The sequence below is a fragment of the Eucalyptus grandis genome, chromosome 2 (assembly GCF_016545825.1).
Source record: "Eucalyptus grandis isolate ANBG69807.140 chromosome 2, ASM1654582v1, whole genome shotgun sequence".
In the NCBI taxonomy this organism is placed as follows: Eukaryota; Viridiplantae; Streptophyta; class Magnoliopsida; order Myrtales; family Myrtaceae; genus Eucalyptus; species Eucalyptus grandis.
Genome location: NC_052613.1, coordinates 56143969 through 56152224, shown reverse-complemented (window position 1 = coordinate 56152224; position 8256 = coordinate 56143969). Strand labels below are relative to the sequence as shown.

Genomic DNA, 8256 nt, shown 5'->3' with positions numbered 1-8256 from the left:
GGAGAAAATTTCAAATAAAAGCTTAAAGTAGATAATATTTCAAATAAGAGCCAAAGTTCTATCATTTCCTCAAATAAAAATTTGAAGTGAACCTTGTTTCAAATAAGAGCCTGAAGTGGCCATATTAGTCTTAAAAAGTCTAAACTCACTGCTTGGCGAATTGTAATTTCATCTTTTAATTTTTTTTTTAAGTTTTCCTTTTGTGTTTTAAAAAAACTAAAAATATATATATTATAACTTTAAAAAGGAAAAGAAACACTCGAGAGGGAGGGCTTCCTCTAGTTGTGCCCCCAGTCTTTGCTGGCTCTAGCCTCTAGCCGGCGAGGGTCGCCAGCCCTCGACCAAGTGTTAGCAAACTCATCGGCCATTGCCAACGCCCTACCGGTGATGGGCGGCGGCCATAGGCGGGAGGGAGGCTATATTTTCTTCTTAATTTTTAATCTAATTTAATTTATATTTATATTTATATTTATATTTATATTGTGCGTGGATAAAAATATCTTTAGTCAGGTGGAATTTTTTGGCAGCTGGCAAGTCCGCAAGGCTAGGACTTTATTTGAGATAACCATAACCACTTTTTCTCTAAGACTGATATAGCCACTTCAGACCCTTTATTTAAAATAAGTTCAATTTCAGACTTTTAATTGAGAAAATAAGGGCACTTCTGGCCCTTATTTGAAATTTTCCCTCAATCTTTAGAAAGACTTGAGTTTGGATTATCATGTAGTTTTACACATATGCAAATGATAAAACCGGATTTGGATTGGGTTTCTATCAATCAGATTATTTCAGCACGTTTGAGGACGTATGGAGAGAAAGTACAAGAAAAGCAGCGTTCGGCTAATGTTTCTGCAGCTGCGGGTGACGTCAATGATGGCGAACTGGTGGATGTCCCTGTGCAAGCGAGTAGGATGGCATAAGGCAGTGCAAATGACAGATCGCCAGGACCTGAGGGATCGGAGGGAGAGAGCCAATCAGGGCCACCCTATTACTATTCAGCCACTGGCCTCGAGTCTCCCTGAGGGATCAGACAAGGAAGAGCCGATCATGGCCAGCCCTATTACTATCGTGCCACCGGCCTTGAGTCTCCCCGAGGGATCGGACAGGGAAGAGCCAGTCATGGCCAGCCCTATTACTATTGCACCACCGGCCTCAAGTAGCCCCGAGAAATGGGACGACCAGAATGAGTCCATGGATATCTGTGGCAGTGACCCTGAGAAGTGAAGTTCTGGCCCTCGCCAATAAGAATGTTGTTTTGGAAGCTGCCGGTACCGTGTTTTACATTGTCTATTGTAATTTTCTTTTGGTTTAATCTCCGTTAATTGGACTTATCTGATGTTATCATGCTTCATGAATAATGACTGTTGTCCCATTTTCTTCGTGTTTGGTTTTATTTCATTTCCAGATCAATTCTTACCAAGGATTACATATAGCATATGCAGTTTCCATCTGAACTCTGCATGCATACTGTATAATTTCAACCAAAGGAAATGCTACTGATGGTTCTTGCTTTACGAATTTCCACTGCTATTTTACCATTACTACGAAAGAATTTTGGTGTGAGTGGTGGACTAATTGGTGTCCCGGTTTCACTGAACGGGGGCTAACATCAGCATTCATATAATCGACCCAGCTTTTGAGAACAAGATACCTCTGTTTACAAATCAGCAAATAACTGGTACGTATCTGCGTCCAGGGCTATTTGCCTAACCGCCGCAACAGCTGCAATAACCGCCACTGTTGAGAACACAACGGCAATAGTGATGTTCAACCAGAAAATGGAGCTTCGTCTCGATGGCTTAAACGTCAAGTTGTAGAAGATTACGGGCAAGACAAAGTCGAGAGGCAGGAATCCGAATGCTCAATCAGAGAATTGATGTCTCCAAAGAAGGGAGCATTGCAGCTAACGTTGTTGCCACAATGATGGATATTGACCGAGAGATCAGGCGAGGTATGACGTTTCGTGCAGAGAATTCCGTACTCATGGGGTCTGCGAACGTTGTCTCAAGAACTTCATTAGTAGGCTGCAGATAAACCTGCCCAAAAACAGTTCGTTCTTCTCAAGTTACCACCGTCACATATTCCACTGTGCGCGCATGAGAGAGAGATTCTTACTACACCAACAGCTGACAATTGGAGAATGGTGAACATGTTGGTCATCAAAATGAACCATTTTGGAACCAGCGCCTTCCCATCAACCAAGAAGTTGCTGAGGAGGAGCGCATCTGCTTGGTTGCCGAAAGCCCAATAACCGGAGATTGCGACGCTAAAGTAAGTGACCACGACCACGGCGTAGCACACGCACAGCCCCTTGAACATCTTCCCCTTCACTGGAGGTGCCAACGTGGCCTATAAATCGATTTACACAGATCGAAAGTCAAACCGGTGGCGCAAATGCTAAACCCTTATCGTTCATTGAATCTCTCCACCTGACTAATTCAAGCGGACACCAAATCGTGTTGAACTAAACAAAACAGACATTTCACAATTATAATACCTGAATTTCAGGAATAATCCCATTCCCAAACGTCGTTGCAATAATGGCGATGGCATTGAAGAAGCCGAAGATGCGACTTGGAGTGTCCCCTGCCAAGGAGTAGTCCTTCTCAGTCCCCTTGGACGAAAGCCCTGCGACAGAAAGAGGAGAAACTTGACATCAGATATGATGTCATGAACTGGTTTGCTTTGCCATTGCACAGCATGCGTGCTTCTTGAATTTCACGTTCGACTCGACACTTACCGATGTAAATGGAACCGCCAGTGGCACAAGCACTGTAGAGAAGGGACAAAACCAAGGACACCATATTGATGTGCCTGAGTGAGTGAAAGGACGGTACTTGAGCTAGGACTAACATCAAGCACCCGAATATTATGACGAACTCATAGAGCTTCATCGTCCCATCTGGCTTCGACAGCAAGTAGATCGTCTGGGAGTGTCGGAATTTATAAGAGAAATGACCTCTCTATACACTAAAGTATGACTAATCATGTACAAAAACAGGAGCAAACTCAAGAGTTTCGGTAGTCAGACCTTCAAGCATTCCCCTCCCAGGAGGGTGCAAGCAACAACAGCACCATAGCAGACCATGAATTGGATTGGACCGACGTAGAACTTCCCCCATCTCGGCCCTGCCCAAATCCACAGCAATCCCCGTTTTTCACGGTGCCGGATATGTCACGAATGCAGAAACTTCTAAAAAAGCTTACGTGGCCATATCAGGTTATCTCTAACATTATACTTGATGACAATCAGCTCGACCAACATGATTATAAGCCACTTATGTTCCGCAATTTACTCAAACCCGAAGAATCGGCTCAGATAAACAAAAAGAGCTAGTGATACGTGAATTCAATGACAAACAGAAGCGTCTGAGTTATTTGGTAGCTCAAAAATCCAGCCTAGAGCTACTTTCCTACAGTAGGGCGTTAGAAATTGCAATGTCCAAGGTTTCTCTTTCGTCGCTTCAATCGTTGGCCGAACATGTTTCCGACTATATATTCACCTATTCCTGAAAGAAATGAAAGTTGCATTTTTCTGACCAAAGAGAAAAATAGCATGGGTGCTGCTATCAATTCAATGGTCAAAGCACGGAACTCAAAATGTCAACGATTTTACGAAGTGTACATCACAAAAGAAAACCGGGATGATTTGCAACTTTAGCCATGGTTTACAGTCCCAAAGCAGTGCGGATTGGGTGCGATCCGGTGCAACTTGATCGAAAGCATCATGAAGGAGTTCAAGTAACCATACGGGTTAACATGTATCCACGCATGTTTTGAAATTCAATCGATTGACCACGTGCCGTGCTTCGAAACAACTTGTCCTAAAGTTCAAGGCGAACCTCTTGATCTCAGACACGGACTTTCGGTGTCAAACATAGTCACGTCGTAATATTATCATTTGAGGCGTTTCGAGTGCATTTCGTTCAATGATTGTGTTCATTCAACCGCTTATTGGTAAAAGAGAGTTAACACGTTGCTTTGAGATGAATGTTGCCGTTGAGTGAAATATTCTGTGATTAGGACTTACCCATGATGTCGTGAGCCATGTCTCTGAACCGTAGATGCCGATTGTCCATCTGGGCGTGGTGCTCCAGGACGAGTGATATGAGGTTGTAAGAGTAGAAGGTCACAAGTGCTCCGATGACCAAGCAGATGATCCCGCCCGCCCATCCCAAGAAGGTGAAAGCGTAGGGAAGGCTTAGAAGAGCTGGAGCCACGATCGAGGTGGTTAAGTGGTATCCACAATGAAGCCATGAACCTGTTTCAATTTCAATTTCCAAGTAATAATCAGTTAAATTCTTTCAAGCATCATCGCAAAATATATTTTGATAATTAATTTGGATATGGACAATGGGACCATAGTCCAGGAATCAGCAAATCTGTCTTAGATAGAATCTTGGAGGAAGAAGAATACGAAAAATTGGAGAAAGAGGACCCCTTACGTCAAGTTATCACGGACAATAACGACGTGTCACCTATCGGCAAATTTCAATGGTATGGTATCGCTGTCTAATCAAAATTGTCATTATAACTTTCAAACAAGACGTGATGAATTATGATATCAATAGTGTCCAAAAGAGAAATGATCTACTCAGTAATAGTTGGCAGTCACGCTTTCTTTTGAATTCACGTTTACAAGACGACATGCTTATAGTCTGCCGAAAGTTAATTATTACAAAAGAGATCATTTGCTATTTTTTTAATTGTGAGTTAGGAACAATTAGTGAAAACAACAAGCATTTTCTTGGCCATAAGTCTTGGAATCAATGGACATATTTATGGTGCTCGTTTTCCTCTTCGAGGTGACCCAAACCAAATGGTCCCGTCCCCAAAACTAAAGCGGTAGCAGCGCTTTCCTCTAGTCTAAACAAGAAAAGATATTATATCATATTAACTCTCTACTTGTCTTTCAATATATGAAATAAAAAATAAAAATAAAAATAAAAATAAAAATAAAAATTCACCACCTATGTTCTTGAAATGCACATTACACGAAATTCTGGATATTCATCAGGTGATAGACAGTCTCCCCTCAAGGAGAAGGAGGCCGCCGCCGCCGCGGCAGCGACAGCGGCGCTTGCAGAACACGAGAAGAGTAAAAGAGGAGATGAAATTACCTTTAGATTTGAGAACGAAGAGAGCACCGGCGTCGAGCTCCTTCTGATGGTGATCTAGCCACGGATGTACTACTTCGCCCGCATCATCTCCTTCTTGCACTCCCGCAGGACTCATCTCTCTCTCTCTCTCTCTCTCTCTATGCGGGTGTGCAGAGAGGGATTCAGGAGAAAAGGAAGACGAAAGAGAGCCAGGCGAGAAAATACTAGGTGCCCACGTCAGTTCATATAAGTCCATTAAACAGTTAACACGTGTCAATTTTGGGATCCACATGCCAGAGACTAATCGACATTCTCTCTCCTCTCTCTTCCGCCTTTTAGAAAAAGAATAATTTTCTTTTAAAATTTCAACGTAGAAAAAGTGATACAATATAGATTATAATATTTTTTTTCCGGTATTTTTTCAATCTCCAATTACATCAATAACTCGTACATAGTATTTAGTTCATCATAATTTCTAATGAAATCTTACGGAAGAAATTAAATAAATTCTAACTATAAGAATTTAACTAGCTAAAATGTTTGGATGTAATTACAATAACAAAAATCTCCCACAAGAAACTCCTCTCCTCTCGGCCACTGAATTTGGTGCACTCCTACTCCATTTGTAACTAAGGGTGCGAATGATAATCCTTCTTGGTTGGGGAAGAGTTTTTTTTTCAAAAATAGTTCTTTTATATTTTTATTCCTAAACAATTTCGAATAAAAGAATCTATTTGGTAACTACACAAAAATTTCTACTATTGGAATAGAAAAAGAATAGAAATGCGTTTGGTAGCAAAACCGTTTCTTTTTTGTATTTATTCATTTTTATTCTTGCTCACGACGACTACCGGCGGCCGGCGATCGCGGCGGCGGCAACGGCGGTGGCTCCGAGCGGTTGACGGTGGCCGAGGCAAGAAAGATAAAAAAAAAAAAAAAAAAAAAAAAGAAAATTAGCTTATTTCTAGAAATTATTTCCAGAACAAGAATCAACATTTTTTTTGCTTCTTGTTTCTACTCCAAATTTATTCCTGGAACTGCTTTCATTAGAATAGAAAAACAATGGCATTATCAATGGGTTTTCAACGTTTTTTTTTTTTTTTTTGTTTCGGGACAAAAGAACAAAAATCTTGAGAAATAAAAGCGTTCTCATGCGCTACCTAAGAGAAGTCTCATCATTTATCGGAGAAAGTCTTCTTCACTCTTTCTCTTACTCTTCGTGATGGCGTCCCTTTTCTTTTGACCTCGATGCACGAAGAGCTCTTAGCTCTCCTTCTCTCTTTCCGCAATAATGCAAAGTGGAAAAAGATAAACAAAGCCCACATTCCTTTTATCTGCTTCAATTTCTCTTGCACCTACCATAGATCTTCCATGAAAGTCTTCTTCTTGCGCCCCTTCATTTAATGAGGCCCGTAACAACCCCTTTATTTATTTTTAAATTTTAAATTTTTGAAGGAAAGAAAGAAAATTAAAAATTAAAACTCAATTTTTAAGAATAAAAAAGAAAAATAAATATAAAATAAATATAAAAATAAAATGAAACGTGTTTCATGAAAGAAAGTGAGATGGAAGAAATTATAAAAATGTTTTCACTTTCTGAAAAGTGGAAAAACATTTTCCCCACTTTCAAAGATTTTTTTTTCAATAGCGAGAAAATATTTTCCTCAAGTAATTCATTTTCCGTGCTGAAAAATCCAAAAAATATTTTTCTGAAAATTATTTTCAGTGAAATGAACGGATAATTAATGGGATAGATTTGTTTTGGTGAGGAATAGAAGAAGAATTTTTATTTTATATACTCTTCAATTAAAGGATTTTATAATTGAGACGAATTCAAAATTGTTGGAATTGCGTAAATAGATAATTGATGACATTGTCGAGCGATCTCATCTAGGGGTGTGCAAAATACCCGGAACCGCCGGACCGCCCGGAACCGGACCGGAACCGCCCGGAACCGGCGGTTCTTGAGGGAACCGGTCCGGTTCCTGGTTCAATTTATGGGAACCGGTGGGTACCGGTCCAGTTCCCAGGTTCCATGAACGGATCCGCCCGCCCGCCCACCCGGACCGACCGGAACCTTTTTAATATTAAAAAAATTACTAAAAGAAATCCTAGATCTCATCTCACCCCCTTCGTCTTCAGCTCCTAATCCTATCACCATTTCGTTGCGTTTACTTCTCCCGCCGTCCGCATCTCCACGTACTTAAATTTGGTTTTTCTTTCTTTGGCTTGCTTTGATGTCACGTAATCGTTATATATTGAAAACCAAAATTGTTTCATGTCAAGATCGGTTCCATGGATCCACCCGGAACCCGGACCGGACCGACGGTCCGGTTCTTGTGAAGATGAAGATGAAGATGAAGAAATGAATCGGGATACAAATAAATCAGCAAAAGAAATTCTTCGAATTACTCTATATCAATATGATTGTAGTACAAAGCTTCATGATCAATGACAGCTTTTGAATACAAAATCCTCATTTTACATCCCCCCGTTTCTATCTCTCTATCACGATGTATCAGCTATACAATTGCAGAGCATCCATTGATGATTGCTCTCTTAGCTTTCTCTCTCTATCATTCTTCTTATCTCGGACGAGCTTGACTCTTTTCTATATACGAAGAGAAGCTAGAAAGCTAATAACAGAACAAAACGATCTAACCGCTTGAACTAACAAACTTTTATAGCTATTTACAACAGAACAACAACTTTGACAAATCAAGCTTGGCAATCCACGTCTTACGTATTGTATAATCTTCACCGTTGATAAGACGGCTATCCGTGTCTTCTACATCAACTCACGGCAGTCTTACGTGATCCTCATCTTCTAGTGTTGACCACATGGTGACTTTCGATGTAGCGAGAATAAGATAAGGATCTTGATCCTTTAACATCCCCCTCAAATTGGGAAGGGTGAATGATCCTATTCCCAATTTGGTTCGGAGAGTAACATGAGCTAATCGTGAGAGTGACTTAGTAAAGATATCAGCTAATTGAAGATGAGTAGAGATATATTGAATACGAATAGATCCAGAAGAAACTTTCTCACGTACGAAGTGAAAGTCAACTTCAATGTGCTTAGTTCGAGCATGCAGTATTGGATTGGTTGTAAGAGAAATTGCTGATCTGTTGTCACGAATAAGGATGTAGGTGAGTG

The 8256-nt window shown here is 40.6% G+C and overlaps 1 pseudogene; it reads right to left on the bottom strand.

The window, feature by feature from the left end:
- Positions 1-1510: 1510 nt before the first annotated feature.
- Positions 1511-5277, bottom strand: LOC104434018 (annotated as a pseudogene).
- Between the last annotated feature and the right edge of the window lie 2979 nt (positions 5278-8256).